Source organism: Chiloscyllium plagiosum, unplaced genomic scaffold (genome assembly GCF_037043375.1).
Source record: "Chiloscyllium plagiosum isolate Xiang-an unplaced genomic scaffold, Cpla_swu_hap1 HiC_scaffold_22, whole genome shotgun sequence".
NCBI lineage: Eukaryota > Metazoa > Chordata > Chondrichthyes > Orectolobiformes > Hemiscylliidae > Chiloscyllium > Chiloscyllium plagiosum.
The window spans coordinates 57,318,014-57,332,271 of NW_028270160.1; the positions used below are offsets into that span (position 1 = coordinate 57,318,014).

Below are 14,258 nucleotides of genomic sequence, written 5' to 3' on the forward strand. Positions count from 1 at the left end.
AATTTACCTCAGTACCATTTCGGAGACTTTGCTTTATGCCAAGATTCATTACATCAGTGACTTCAGTTCAGAAGCACTTTATCAACTCTAAAGTGCTTTGGCATGTATTAAGATCATGAAAAGTAGTGTTGAAATGAGAGTCTTTTCTCTTCTTACTTTGATTGCGATGCTGTACACACTAAGAGACCTTTGCTTTAATACTTCATTCAAAACAAAAAGCACGTCTACTAATGTAGAGCTTTCTTAGTACTGCATTCAAGTGTATGTATTCAAATTAATGTATTCAATTAATGTATTCAAATCTTAGCAATAAGATTTGATGCACAATATTCTTACCCTGAAACATGCATGTTGGCATATTGGCAGTAGCTAGCAGGGTTATCAGCTTTAAAATGGGTTTGTGCTTAAATCTGTTCAATCTGTGGCAAAGTAGATCTGCTTTGCTTATCCTGAATGATCTCAGAATGACTTGTACACAGATTAAAAAGTATTTCAAACCAAATTATATAAACACTCAGCAAGCCATTTTGATCAAGGAAATTCCAGGTTCAATCCTGTTCTGTCTTGCTTTAGCAAACTTCAGCTGAGCAGCAGTAAAAAATGCTCTTGAGCACAGGAAAGAACAGGTTCAGCCCTGAATACCTATCTAGGGACCCTGCGGATTGCTGTTGAAGACTTTAAGCAGACTTGGCTGTGGTGTTCCTATTCCCCTCCAAAAGGCTGCAGAAGTCACCAACTTTCATCCTGACCTATACACAAATAATAGGCACTTATGGAGCTACATATAAAGTGAGGCCAATGCTTTCAAGAGAGGAGGGAATTTGAAAAATAATGTAGGACTCCCTAACAGCATTGTGGATCTACCTACAGTACGCTGACTACAGCAGTTCAACAATGCAACTCATCACCACATTCTCAAAGGCAATAAATACTGGCCACTCAACAATACTCATCTCAGAAGTGAATTTTTTAAAAAAAGTTACCTATGTGCCTCACCTCTAATTCACATCTTTTGTCAAGATGTCTCCTATCTCTCTGAGCTCACCTTGCCCATGAAACCAACTTTCTATTTCCTCAATCTAAACTCTGCGAAACTGCAAATCACTGAACTTCCCCTCCTGGCCCTCATTTTAGCGGATACTGGAAACAGCTTTCTTTGTGAAGGCATGTGTGTGTGTTTCTCTCTCTTTCTCTCTCTCCTTTGAATATGTCATCAACCCGGTGCAAAAAAAAAATCCTTGACCTTACCTTCCTTCCAGTTACCAACACATTTCCAATTGGCCATTCCTCTCAAAAGTCCTTGAATGTGTTGCTTCCCCGAAATCTGAATGATCACTACCAAAACTTCATGGAATTTTTTAATCATGTTTCTGTCGCTTACGTAGAATTGAAACAGTTCTCATAAAAATCACAAAGGATATTTTCTCTAGTCTACCTTTGCAATGTCTCTGTAACTTAACCATAGAATTTTCTTCCAAACCTTTTTTACGGTCTTCTAAGCTGGGTGGGACTACTCAGCTAGTTCTATTCTTATGTACACAACCACAGACAGATCACTTGCAATGACTACTCTTTCTGCTCCTGCATTGTTACCTTTATTTAAGAAAGGCTGCAAGGAGAAGCCTGGGAACTATGAACTTGTAAGCCAGACATCGGTGGTGGGTAGGTTGTTGGAGGTAATCCTGAAAGATAGGATCTACACGCATTTGGAGAGGTGAGAATTGATTAGGGATAGTCAGCATGGTTTTGTGTGAGGGAAATCAGTAAGGCCTCTTCTGGAGTACTGTGTGTAGTACTGGTCACCCTACTATTGGAAGGATATTATTACGTTAGACGGGGTTCAGAAAAGATTGGCTTGACTATTGCTGGGAATGGAGGGTTTCAGTTATAAAAACAGGATGGCTAGGCTGGGACTTTTTCCACGGAATCTTAGGAGATTGAAGGGGTTTATAAAATCATGAGAGGCAAGGATCTTTTCCCTAGGGTGGAGGAATTCAAAGCTTGGGTGCATTTTCTTTTTATTTTACAAGTGAGAGGAGGAAATTTTCAAAAAGGACATGAGGGGCAACGTTTTATTTTTCCACAGTCATGCAAGTGTTGAATGAACTGCCAGAGGAGATGGTGGATGCAGGTACAGGGAGAACATTTAATAGACATTTGGATAAATACATTAATTGCAAAGGTTTGAAGGGATATGGGCCAAAGTGGGACTAATTTAGTTTGGGAACATGGTTGGCATGGACTAGTTGGACCCAAAGGTCTGTTTCCATCCTATATGACTATAACAAGCATATATTTTTGGGAAAAAATAATCTAGTCACCAACAAGCTAAAATGAAGTGTTGGTGGTGGGGGTGGGAGTGCGAAGGGGTTGTATAAGGCATATTAGATGGAATTACAAAATTTACTTCTTTTACCATGTTGAAAGCGAATAGCAGAATTTGATCTTGTGCTTCCCAAAGGTTGACTGCCATTTACCCAAACCAACACATGGCACAGTTCTAGTTACAATAACTTGTAGCAGCTTTAAGGCATAGATTGTCACAAGGATTCTATGGTTCATATGTTAAGTGGTAAATTATAGGGAATTCTACAATTAGGGTGACAGATAATATCATTTGCAAGCCGGATCGGAGTCCTGCATGGTGTGTTGCCTGCCCGGTGTCAGGGTGCAGGACATCTCTGACAGGCTTGAAAGGATACTGGAGCGGGAGGGGGAGGATCCAGTTGTTGTGGTCCACTTTGGGACTAACAACATAGGTTAAGATAGGATGGAAGACCTGTTTGGGAATTATCAAGCACTAAGAACTAAATAAAGAACTGGTCTTCAAGGGTCATAATCTCCAGTTTACTGACCAAGCCACGTGCAAAGTGGTTTCGGGACTAAAAAATTAGGGAAGTAAGCACGTGGCTAAGGGAATGATGTGGGAAAGAGGGGTTCCCTATCATGGGGCATTAGCATCAGTTTTGGAATGGGGGTGGGGGGGGAAACAGTCTCCACCTGAACCAAACTGGAACCAGTGTTCTAGCGAAAAGGACTTTAAACTTGTGAGTCAGGGGTGGGGGGGGGGGGGGGGGGGGGGGGGGCAGGGAAAGGGAAAGCAACAGGAAGTATAGTGATAAATGAAAAGGTAAGCAGCAGATTAGTACGTACGCAGGAAGGTTTAAGTTCAAGGCAGACTATGAAAGAAGCAAGAACGAAGGATAGCTCAGGAGATATTAGAGATACTGCGAATCATGACGATAAGAAAGCTAGCATATAGGTATTTTACCTGAATCCTCATAACTCATCAACCTTGTTATGAATGCTAAAGGCACAAATCATCGTGAACGATTATGTTTTGATAGCCACCATGGTGACATGGTTGCAGAATGGTCATGACTGAGAATTAAATATCCAGGGGTACCAGACTACAGAAGAACCTCGATTATCCGAATATTGGATGATCTGAAGATCTCAAGGTCCTGATAGAAACATTACATCAAAGAGGTGTTTCCATTATATCTTTTGTTTACGATGATTAAAAGTGAATTCGGCTTACCGAAATGCTGCCAAGAACGGTCCTGGACATCAATGGGAGCCCAGGCACCATCTCCAAATGACTGACTGCCTGCCCTCTCGCTCTTCCCTAACGCTTTCCCTGGAGTTCTACACAGGAGTGTACCCTGAACCACCACCCTTCCCCAAATAATCTCTCCAACATTGTCCTGTACAGGGCAGAGGTGGAAAAGTGGTAATTTTCCAAAATTCGCTGGACTCTGGGACAGTCCCAGCATGGGAAAATAGCATGTGTGACACCACTGTTTAAAAAGGGAAGTAGACAAAAGATGGGGAATTATAGACCAGTGAGCTGAACCTCTGTAGTGGGGAAGATGGTTGAGTCTATTATAAAGGAAGAAATAGCAGCACATCTCAAAATAAGTTGTCCCATTGTACAGATGCAGCATGGGTTCATGAAGGGCAGGTCATGCTTCACAAATCTTTTGGAATTCTATGAAGACATTTCAAGAAAGGTGGACAACAGGGACCCAGTGGATGTGGTGTACCTAGATTTCCAAAAGGCCTTTGACAAGGGGACGCGCATGAGTGTGCTGCATAAGGTAAGGATGCATGGTGTTGGGGTAGAGTATAAGCATGGATAGAGGATCGATTGACTAACAGGAAGCAAAGAGTAGGGATAAATGAGTGCTGTTCTAGCTGACAGTGACTAGAGGTGTGTCTCAGGAGTCAGTGTTGGAACCAAAATTATTTACAATTTATATCTAATATTTGGAGTTGGAGACCACGTGTACGGTGTCAAAATTTGCTGATGACACCAAGGTGAGTGGCAGAGCTAAGTGTGTAGAGACTGTGAAACTTTGCAGAGGAACATAGATACATTGAGTGAGTGGGCAAAGGTCTGGCAGATGGAATACAATGTTGGTAAATGTGAAGTCATACATTTTGGTAGGATTGACAGCAAAATAGATTATTAATGGAATGGCAAAAAGTTGAAGCATGCTGCTGTGCAGAGGGACCTGGGAGTCCTTGTGCATGAATCACAGAAGGTTGATCTGCAGATACAATAAGTAATTAGGAAGGCAAATTGAATTTTGTCCTTCATTGCTAAAGGGGTTGATCTTAAAAGCAGGGAGGTTATGTTACAGCTATACAAGGTGCTGGTAAGGCCACACCTGGAGTATTGTACGCAGATTTGGTCTCCTTACTTAAGGATGGATGTAATGGCACTGGAGGGAGTACAGAGGAGGTTCACTGGGTTGGTTCCAGAGTTGAGGGGGTTGGCTTATGAGGAGAGGCTGAATAGATTAGGAATATATTCATTGGAATTCAGAAGAATGAGGGGGGGGATCTTATAGAAACATAAAATTATGAAGGGATTCAGTAAAATAGAAATAGATAGGATGTTTCCACTGGTGGGTGAGACTAGAACAAGAGGGCATGACCTCAAGATTAGAGGAAGCAGGTTTAGAATTGAACTGAGAAAGAACTTCTTCATCCAGAGGGTTGTTAATCAATGGAATTCCTAGTTCAGGGAAGTAGTTGACGTTAGTTCAGTAATTGCTTTCAAAGTTAAGGCAGATACCTTTTTGAAAAAGGAATTAAGGGATATGGTGAAAACTCGGGTAAGTGGAGCTGAGTCCATGAAAAGGTTAGCCATGATCTTATTGCATGGCGAGCAGGCTCGAAGGGCCGAACAGCCTACTCCTGCTCCTACTTATGTTCTTAACTCAGAGTGATCTCATCATCCCCGTCCTCTGCATTCATGGGATTTTAAGAAGTGGTGATCTGTAGTAATCAATTCAACATTCTTTACACAAGATATACACAAATTCTGAATCATTTTAGATACAGCCAGAAAGCAGACTCACTAAAAAGCTACAAATCAAATAATTCTAGCTCAGTATAAGTAAACATTTTATTAAGGATGTTATATGGAAAAAACTAAAGAAATATCAACAAAGAGTCCATCCTGTAATTAATGTAAGAGCAAGCATTGCTGGAAGAACTCAGCTGGCTTGTCAGGCAGCTTTGGTAAAAAGAAAAAACAGAATTAGCATTAACATCGCAGACCAACATCTTTTCATCAGAACTCCTGACTGAAAAGACATCAACCTGAAACATTAGCTCTGTTTCAATCTGCATAGATGCTGTCTGACCTGAACCTTTATAAGATCTGTGTTCCGATTTCAGGTTTCCAGCATCCACTTTTTTTTTTATTTTTGCAATCATATAATACCAGTCCTGCAAAGCACAGCTCCTGTCAGCTATCCAGGAGAAATCACAGTCCAAATGGGCCCACCTAAGTTTTCAAATGCATGGAAGCAGGCTAACAATAGGGATGGATATAAACAAACAATTAAATACACACATAATGCATAGTTCTTCCAACGAAAACCTGAGACAATAAAGAGAGACAAGCTATCTTACTCAAAAATCTGGACTGAAATTAAAAACTCAATACAGTACATCTTGCTTCAATTGACAGATCAGATGATTGGTCAGAATATTGGTCAAAAGAACAGCAGAGAATGACAAAGATTTAACAGGAGGAATAAATTCAATAGTAATGTTAAAATGGGTAGTAAATGTTTAGGTATTTAAAAAGGGAGTAATTCAAGTGAACACTAGTTCTCAAGAGTGAGAGAGTAGGACCAGAAGATAATATGGAAATTGCAAATTAAAATGAACAAGTAATTTGCTTCTGTCTTCACTATGGAGGATACAATAACATTCCAATAGCTGTAAATCAGGAGGAGGAAGGGGGAGAGAAACTCAGTAAAATTACAATCACCAGGGGAATAATATTAAGCAAACTGATAGAGCTGCAGGTTGACTTGTCTCCAGGTTCAGGTGGGCTTCAGCCTAGGGTCTTAAAAGAGGTTGCCAATGTGGTAAGACCATAAGACATAGGAACAGAGGTTGAACATTCAACCCATCATGTCTGCTCCACCATTCAATGTGATCAAAGCTGAACTGATAATCCTCAACTCTACTTTCCTACTTTTACCACCCCCCTCCCCCACCCCCACCATAGCCATGCTTCCCTTTCTGATTAAAACTTTGGCTATGTTAGCTTTGAATTTACTTAACAACCCTGCCTCAACAGACCTCTGCAGTAAATAATTCCACTGATTCATTGCCCTCAGAAAAGAAATTTCTTATTTCAGGCTTAAACATTTGAATCCTTCTTCAGAGATTACACCCTTAGGTCCTATAGCCTATCAAGCCCCTTAAGACTCTTACTTATTTCAATAAGATCACCTCTCATTCTAAGTTCCAATGTGAAAAGGCCCAACCAGCTCAACCTCTCTACATTAGACCGTCTCTCCATACCTGGTACCTGCCTAGTGAACCTTTAATGTCAGATCTTTCTGTAGATACAGGGGCCCAAATCAGCTTGCTGTATTGCGACTATGGTCTGACTAGTGCATTGTTTAGTTTTAGCAAAACCTCCTAGTTTTATAATCTATTCCCTTTAAAATAAAGGTTAACATTCTATTTGCCTTCTTCTGCTGAATTGGGTGCTAGTTTTTTTTGAGATTCATAGATGAGGACTCCCAAATCCCTTTGTTCTGTCAGTTTCTACAGTCTTTCCCCACTCAAAACAGTAATCATCACCTCTATTCTTTTTGCCAAAGCACATAGCCACAGATTTTCCCATATTTATATTCCATCTGCCAAATTTTTGCCTACTCACTCAACTTGTCGATATCGGTTTGTCTCTCTCATCATCACCTTCTCACCATTTGGTGTAACCCACATTCTTAGCTTAAGTATATTCACAAACATTTGTGTTAACTTTCCAACATTCCCTACATTCAGGGAAGGTTCTAATCAGACTAGAACTTAGCAAATATAACTGTCTATTCAAGAAGGGTGGGAGACCGTAAACAGGAACCGATAGGCTCATTCACTTGATGTCTGTCATGGGGCAGGTGTCAATAATGAAACAGCTTATAACTGCACACTCAAAAACACAAGGTCAACTGGGAACAGTCAGCACAGGAAATCATGTTTAATTATTGGAATTCTTTGAAAGAGTAAGATGTACAGTGATAAAAGGGGAGCCTCTAGATGTACCGCACTTGCTACTCCAGAATTATTGTGGTAAGGTGCACCTCAAAAGTTATTGAAGAAATTAAAAGTTCATGTGTAGGGGTGATGTATTAGCATGGAGATAGATTGGTTCACTGGCAGAAAACAGACAGCATGCACACACGGGCCTTTGCCTGATTGGCAGGACATGGAGACAATTTATATCCATAACTAGGAGTACGAGGAGGAGTACGAGGAGGAGTACGAGTACGAGGAGGAGTACGAGGAGGAGTACGAGGAGGAGTACGAGGAGGAGTACGAGGAGGAGGACGAGGAGGAGGACGAGGAGGAGGACGAGGAGGAGGACGAGGACGAGGAGGAGGAGGAGGACGAGGAGGAGGAGGAGGAGGAGGAGGAGGAGGAGGAGGAGGAGGAGGAGGAGGACGAGGAGGAGGAGGACGAGTACGAGGAGGAGGACGAGTACGAGGAGGAGGACGAGTACGAGGAGGAGGAGTACGAGGAGGAGGAGTACGAGGAGGAGGAGGACGAGGAGGAGGAGGACGAGGAGGAGGAGGACGAGGAGGAGGAGGAGGACGAGTACGAGGAGGAGGAGTACGAGGAGGAGGAGTACGAGGAGGAGGAGTACGAGGAGGAGGAGGAGGAGTACGAGGAGGAGGAGGAGGAGTACGAGGAGGAGGAGGAGGAGTACGAGGAGGAGGAGGAGGAGTACGAGGAGGAGGAGGAGGAGGAGTACGAGGAGGAGGAGGAGGAGTACGAGGAGGAGGAGGAGTATGAGGAGGAGGAGGAGGAGTACGAGGAGGAGGAGGAGGAGTACGAGGAGGAGGAGGAGTACGAGGAGGAGGAGGAGCACGAGGAGGAGGAGCACGAGGAGGAGGAGCACGAGGAGGAGGAGCACGAGGAGTACGAGGACGAGGAGGAGGAGTACGAGGACGAGGAGGAGGAGTACGAGGACGAGGAGGAGGAGTACGAGGAGGAGGAGTACGAGGAGGAGGAGTACGAGGAGGAGGAGTACGAGGAGGAGGAGGAGGAGTACGAGGAGGAGGAGGAGGAGTACGAGGAGGAGGAGGAGTACGAGGAGGAGGAGGAGGAGTACGAGGAGGAGGAGGAGGAGTACGAGGAGGAGGAGGAGGAGTACGAGGAGGAGGAGGAGGAGTACGAGGAGGAGGAGTACGAGGAGGAGGAGGAGTACGAGGAGGAGGAGGAGTACGAGGAGGAGGAGTACGAGGAGGAGGAGGAGTACGAGGAGGAGGAGTACGAGGAGGAGGAGTACGAGGAGTACGAGGAGGAGGAGGAGTACGAGGAGGAGTACGAGGAGGAGGAGGAGTACCAGGAGGAGTAAGAGGAGGAGGAGGAGTACGAGGAGGAGGAGGAGGAGGAGGAGTACGAGGAGGAGGAGGAGGAGGAGGAGTACGAGGAGGAGGAGGAGGAGTACGAGTACGAGGAGGAGGAGGAGTACGAGGAGGAGGAGGAGGAGTAGGAGTACGAGGAGGAGGAGGAGGAGTAGGAGTACGAGGAGGAGGAGGAGTACGAGGAGGAGGAGGAGGAGTACGAGGAGGAGGAGGAGGAGTACGAGGAGGAGGAGGAGGAGTACGAGGAGGAGGAGGAGGAGTACGAGGAGGAGGAGTACGAGGACGAGGAGTACGAGGACGAGGAGGAGGAGTACGAGGAGGAGGAGTACGAGGAGGAGGAGTACGAGGAGGAGTACGAGGAGTACGAGGAGGAGGAGGAGTACCAGGAGGAGTACGAGGAGGAGGAGGAGGAGTACGAGGAGGAGGGGTACGAGGAGGAGGGGTACGAGGAGGAGGGGTACGAGGAGGACGAGGAGGAGTACGAGGAGGAGGAGGAGGAGGAGGAGGAGTACGAGGAGGACGAGGAGTACGAGGAGTACGAGGAGGACGAGGAGTACGAGGAGTACGAGGAGTACGAGGAGGAGGAGTACGAGGAGTACGAGGAGTACGAGGAGGAGGAGGAGGAGTACGAGGAGGAGGAGGAGGAGTAGGAGTACGAGGAGGAGGAGGAGGAGTACGAGTACGAGGAGGAGGAGGAGTACGAGGAGGAGGAGGAGGAGTAGGAGTACGAGGAGGAGGAGGAGTACGAGGAGGAGGAGGAGGAGTACGAGGAGGAGGAGGAGGAGTACGAGGAGGAGGAGTACGAGGACGAGGAGTACGAGGACGAGGAGGAGGAGTACGAGGAGGAGGAGTACGAGGAGGAGGAGGAGTACCAGGAGGAGTACGAGGAGGAGTACGAGGAGGAGGAGGAGGAGTACGAGGAGGAGGGGTACGAGGAGGAGGGGTACGAGGAGGAGGGGTACGAGGAGGAGGGGTACGAGGAGGAGGGGTACGAGGAGGACGAGGAGGAGTACGAGGAGGACGAGGAGTACGAGGAGTACGAGGAGTACGAGGAGGAGGAGTACGAGGAGTACGAGGAGGAGGAGTACGAGGAGGAGGAGTACGAGGAGTACGAGGAGGAGGAGTACGAGGAGGAGGGGGAGGAGTACGAGGAAGAGGGGGAGGAGTACGAGGAGGAGAAGGAGTACGAGGAGGAGGAGGAGTACGAGGAGGAGGAGGAGTACGAGGAGGAGGAGGAGTACGAGGAGGAGGAGGAGTACGAGGAGGAGGAGGAGTACGAGGAGTACGAGGAGGAGGAGTACGAGGAGGAGGAGTACGAGGAGGAGGAGGACGAGGAGGAGGAGGACGAGGAGGAGTACGAGGAGGAGGAGGAGGAGTACGAGGAGGAGGAGGAGTACGAGGAGGAGTACGAGGAGGAGGAGGAGTACGAGGAGTACGAGGAGGAGTACGAGGAGGAGGAGGAGTACGAGGAGTACGAGGAGGAGTACGAGGAGGAGGAGTACGAGGAGGAGGAGTACGAGGAGGAGGAGTACGAGGAGGAGGAGTACGAGGAGGAGGAGTACGAGGAGGAGGAGTACGAGGAGGAGGAGTACGAGGAGGAGTACGAGGAGGAGGAGTACGAGGAGGAGGAGTACGAGGAGGAGGAGTACGAGGAGGAGGAGTACGAGGAGGAGGAGTACGAGGAGGAGAAGGAGTACGAGGAGGAGAAGGAGTACGAGGAGGAGAAGGAGTACGAGGAGGAGAAGGAGTACGAGGAGGAGAAGGAGTACGAGGAGGAGAAGGAGTACGAGGAGGAGAAGGAGTACGAGGAGGAGAAGGAGTACGAGGAGGAGAAGGAGTACGAGGAGGAGAAGGAGTACGAGGAGGAGAAGGAGTACGAGGAGGAGAAGGAGTACGAGGAGGAGAAGGAGTACGAGGAGGAGAAGGAGTACGAGGAGGAGGAGTACGAGGAGGAGAAGGAGTACGAGGAGGAGAAGGAGTACGAGGAGGAGAAGGAGTACGAGGAGGAGAAGGAGTACGAGGAGGAGAAGGAGTACGAGGAGGAGAAGGAGTACGAGGAGGAGAAGGAGTACGAGGAGGAGGAGTACGAGGAGGAGGAGTACGAGGAGGAGGAGTACGAGGAGGAGGAGTACGAGGAGGAGGAGTACAAGGAGGAGGAGTACAAGGAGGAGGAGTACGAGGAGGAGTACAAGGAGGAGGAGTACGAGGAGGAGTACAAGGAGTACGAGGAGGAGGAGTACGAGGAGTACGAGGAGTACGAGGAGTACGAGGAGTACGAGGAGTACGAGGAGTACGAGGAGTACGAGGAGTACGAGGAGGAGGAGTACGAGGAGTACGAGGAGGAGGAGTACGAGGAGGAGGAGTACGAGGAGGAGGAGTACGAGGAGGAGGAGTACGAGGAGGAGGAGTACGAGGAGGAGGAGTACGAGGAGGAGGAGGAGTACGAGGAGGAGGAGGAGTACGAGGAGGAGGAGGAGTACGAGGAGGAGGAGGAGAACGAGGAGGAGGAGGAGTACGAGGAGGAGGAGGAGAACGAGGAGGAGGAGGAGTACGAGGAGGAGGAGGAGTACGAGGAGGAGGAGTACGAGGACGAGGAGGAGGAGTACGAGGAGGAGGAGTACGAGGAGGAGGAGTACGAGGAGGAGTACGAGGAGGAGTACGAGGAGGAGTACGAGGAGGAGTACGAGGAGGAGGAGTACGAGGAGGAGGAGTACGAGGAGGAGTACGAGGAGGAGTACGAGGAGGAGTACGAGGAGGAGTACGAGGAGGAGTACGAGGAGGAGTACGAGGAGGAGGAGGAGTACGAGGAGGAGGAGGAGGAGTACGAGGAGGAGGAGGAGGAGTACGAGGAGGAGGAGGAGGAGTACGAGGAGGAGGAGGGGGAGTACGAGGAGGAGGAGGAGGAGTACGAGGAGGAGGAGGAGGAGTACGAGGAGGAGGAGGAGGAGTACGAGGAGGAGGAGGAGGAGTACGAGGAGGAGGAGGAGGAGTACGAGGAGGAGGAGGAGTAGTACGAGGAGGAGGAGGAGTAGTACGAGGAGGAGGAGGAGTACGAGGAGGAGGAGGAGTACGAGGAGGAGGAGGAGTACGAGGAGGAGGAGTACGAGGACGAGGAGTACGAGGACGAGGAGGAGGAGTACGAGGAGGAGGAGTACGAGGAGGAGGAGGAGTACGAGGAGGAGGAGGAGTACGAGGACGAGGAGGAGGAGTACGAGGAGGAGGAGTACGAGGAGGAGGAGTACGAGGAGGAGGAGTACGAGGAGGAGTACGAGGAGGAGTACGAGGAGGAGTACGAGGAGGAGTACGAGGAGGAGTACGAGGAGGAGGAGGAGTACGAGGAGGAGGAGGAGGAGTACGAGGAGGAGGAGGAGGAGTACGAGGAGGAGGAGGAGGAGTACGAGGAGGAGGAGTACGAGGAGGAGGAGTACGAGGAGGAGGAGTACGAGGAGGAGTACGAGGAGGAGTACGAGGAGGAGTACGAGGAGGAGTACGAGGAGGAGGAGGAGTACGAGGAGGAGGAGGAGGAGTACGAGGAGGAGGAGGAGGAGTACGAGGAGGAGGAGTACGAGGAGGAGGAGGAGGAGTACGAGGAGGAGGAGGAGGAGGAGTACGAGGAGGAGGAGGAGTAGTACGAGGAGGAGGAGGAGTACGAGGAGGAGGAGGAGTACGAGGAGGAGGAGGAGTACGAGGAGGAGGAGTACGAGGACGAGGAGTACGAGGACGAGGAGGAGGAGTACGAGGAGGAGGAGTACGAGGAGTACGAGGAGGAGGAGGAGTACGAGGAGGAGTACGAGGAGTACGAGGAGGAGGAGGAGGAGTACCAGGAGGAGTACGAGGAGGAGTACGAGGAGGAGGGGTACGAGGAGGACGAGGAGGAGTACGAGGAGGAGGAGGCGGAGGAGTACGAGGAGGAGGAGGAGGAGGAGGAGTACGAGGAGTACGAGGAGGAGGAGTACGAGGAGGAGGGGGAGGAGTACCAGGAGGAGGTGGAGGAGTACGAGGAGGAGGGGGAGGAGTACGAGGAAGAGGGGGAGGAGTACGAGGAGGAGAAGGAGTACGAGGAGGAGGAGTACGAGGAGGAGGAGGAGTACGATGAGGAGAACGAGGAGAACGAGGAGAACGAGGAGAACGAGGAGAACGAGGAGTACGAGGAGTACGAGGAGTACGAGGAGTACGAGGAGTACGAGGAGTACGAGGAGTACGAGGAGGAGGAGTACGAGGAGGAGGAGGAGTACGAGGAGGAGGAGGAGTACGAGGAGGAGGAGTACGAGGAGGAGGAGTACGAGGACGAGGAGGAGGAGTACGAGGAGGAATACGAGGAGTACGAGGAGGAGGAGGAGTACCAGGAGGACGAGTACGAGGAGGAGTACGAGGAGGAGGGGTACGAGGAGGACGAGGAGGAGTACGAGGAGTACGAGGAGGAGGAGTACGAGGAGGAGGAGTACGAGGAGGAGTACGAGGAGGAGTACGAGGAGGAGTACGAGGAGGAGTACGAGGAGGAGTACCAGGAGGACGAGTACGAGGAGGAGTACGAGGAGGAGGGGTACGAGGAGGAGTACGAGGAGGAGGAGGAGGAGTACGAGGAGGAGGAGTACGAGGAGGAGTACGAGGAGGAGGAGTACGAGGAGGAGTACGAGGAGGAGTACGAGGAGGAGTACGAGGAGGAGTACGAGGAGTACGAGGAGGAGAAGGAGTACGAGGAGGAGAAGGAGTACGAGGAGGAGAAGGAGTACGAGGAGGAGAAGGAGTACGAGGAGGAGAAGGAGTACGAGGAGGAGAAGGAGTACGAGGAGGAGAAGGAGTACGAGGAGGAGAAGGAGTACGAGGAGGAGAAGGAGTACGAGGAGGAGAAGGAGTACGAGGAGGAGTACGAGGAGGAGGAGTACGAGGAGGAGGAGTACGAGGAGGAGGAGTACGAGGAGGAGGGGTACGAGGAGGAGTACAAGGAGGAGGAGTACGAGGAGGAGTACAAGGAGTACGAGGAGGAGGAGTACGAGGAGTACGAGGAGGAGGAGTACGAGGAGTACGAGGAGGAGGAGTACGAGGAGGAGGAGTACGAGGAGGAGGAGTACGAGGAGGAGGAGTACGAGGAGGAGGAGTACGAGGAGGAGGAGGAGTACGAGGAGGAGGAGGAGTACGAGGAGGAGGAGGAGAACGAGGAGGAGGAGGAGAACGAGGAGGAGGAGGAGTACGAGGAGGAGGAGTACGAGGAGGAGGAGTACGAGGAGGAGGAGTACGAGGAGGAGGAGTACGAGGAGGAGGAGTACGAGGACGAGGAGGAGGAGTACGAGGAGGAGGAGTACGAGGAGTACGAGGAGGAGTACGAGGAGGAGTACGAGGAGGAGTACGAGG

At 49.5% G+C, this 14,258-nt stretch overlaps 2 protein-coding genes across 10 annotated transcripts in view; both read right to left on the reverse strand.

The window, feature by feature from the left end:
* rhobtb1 (Rho related BTB domain containing 1) overlaps positions 1 to 14,258 on the reverse strand; it is a 213,823-nt gene that overhangs the window by 41,744 nt on the left and 157,821 nt on the right. The gene's annotated exons all lie outside the window — the stretch shown is intronic.
* The window catches only part of LOC148145994 (uncharacterized), a gene marked incomplete at its 5' end in the record, with an annotated part of 57,345 nt that overhangs the window by 1,048 nt on the left and 42,039 nt on the right, over positions 1 to 14,258 (reverse strand).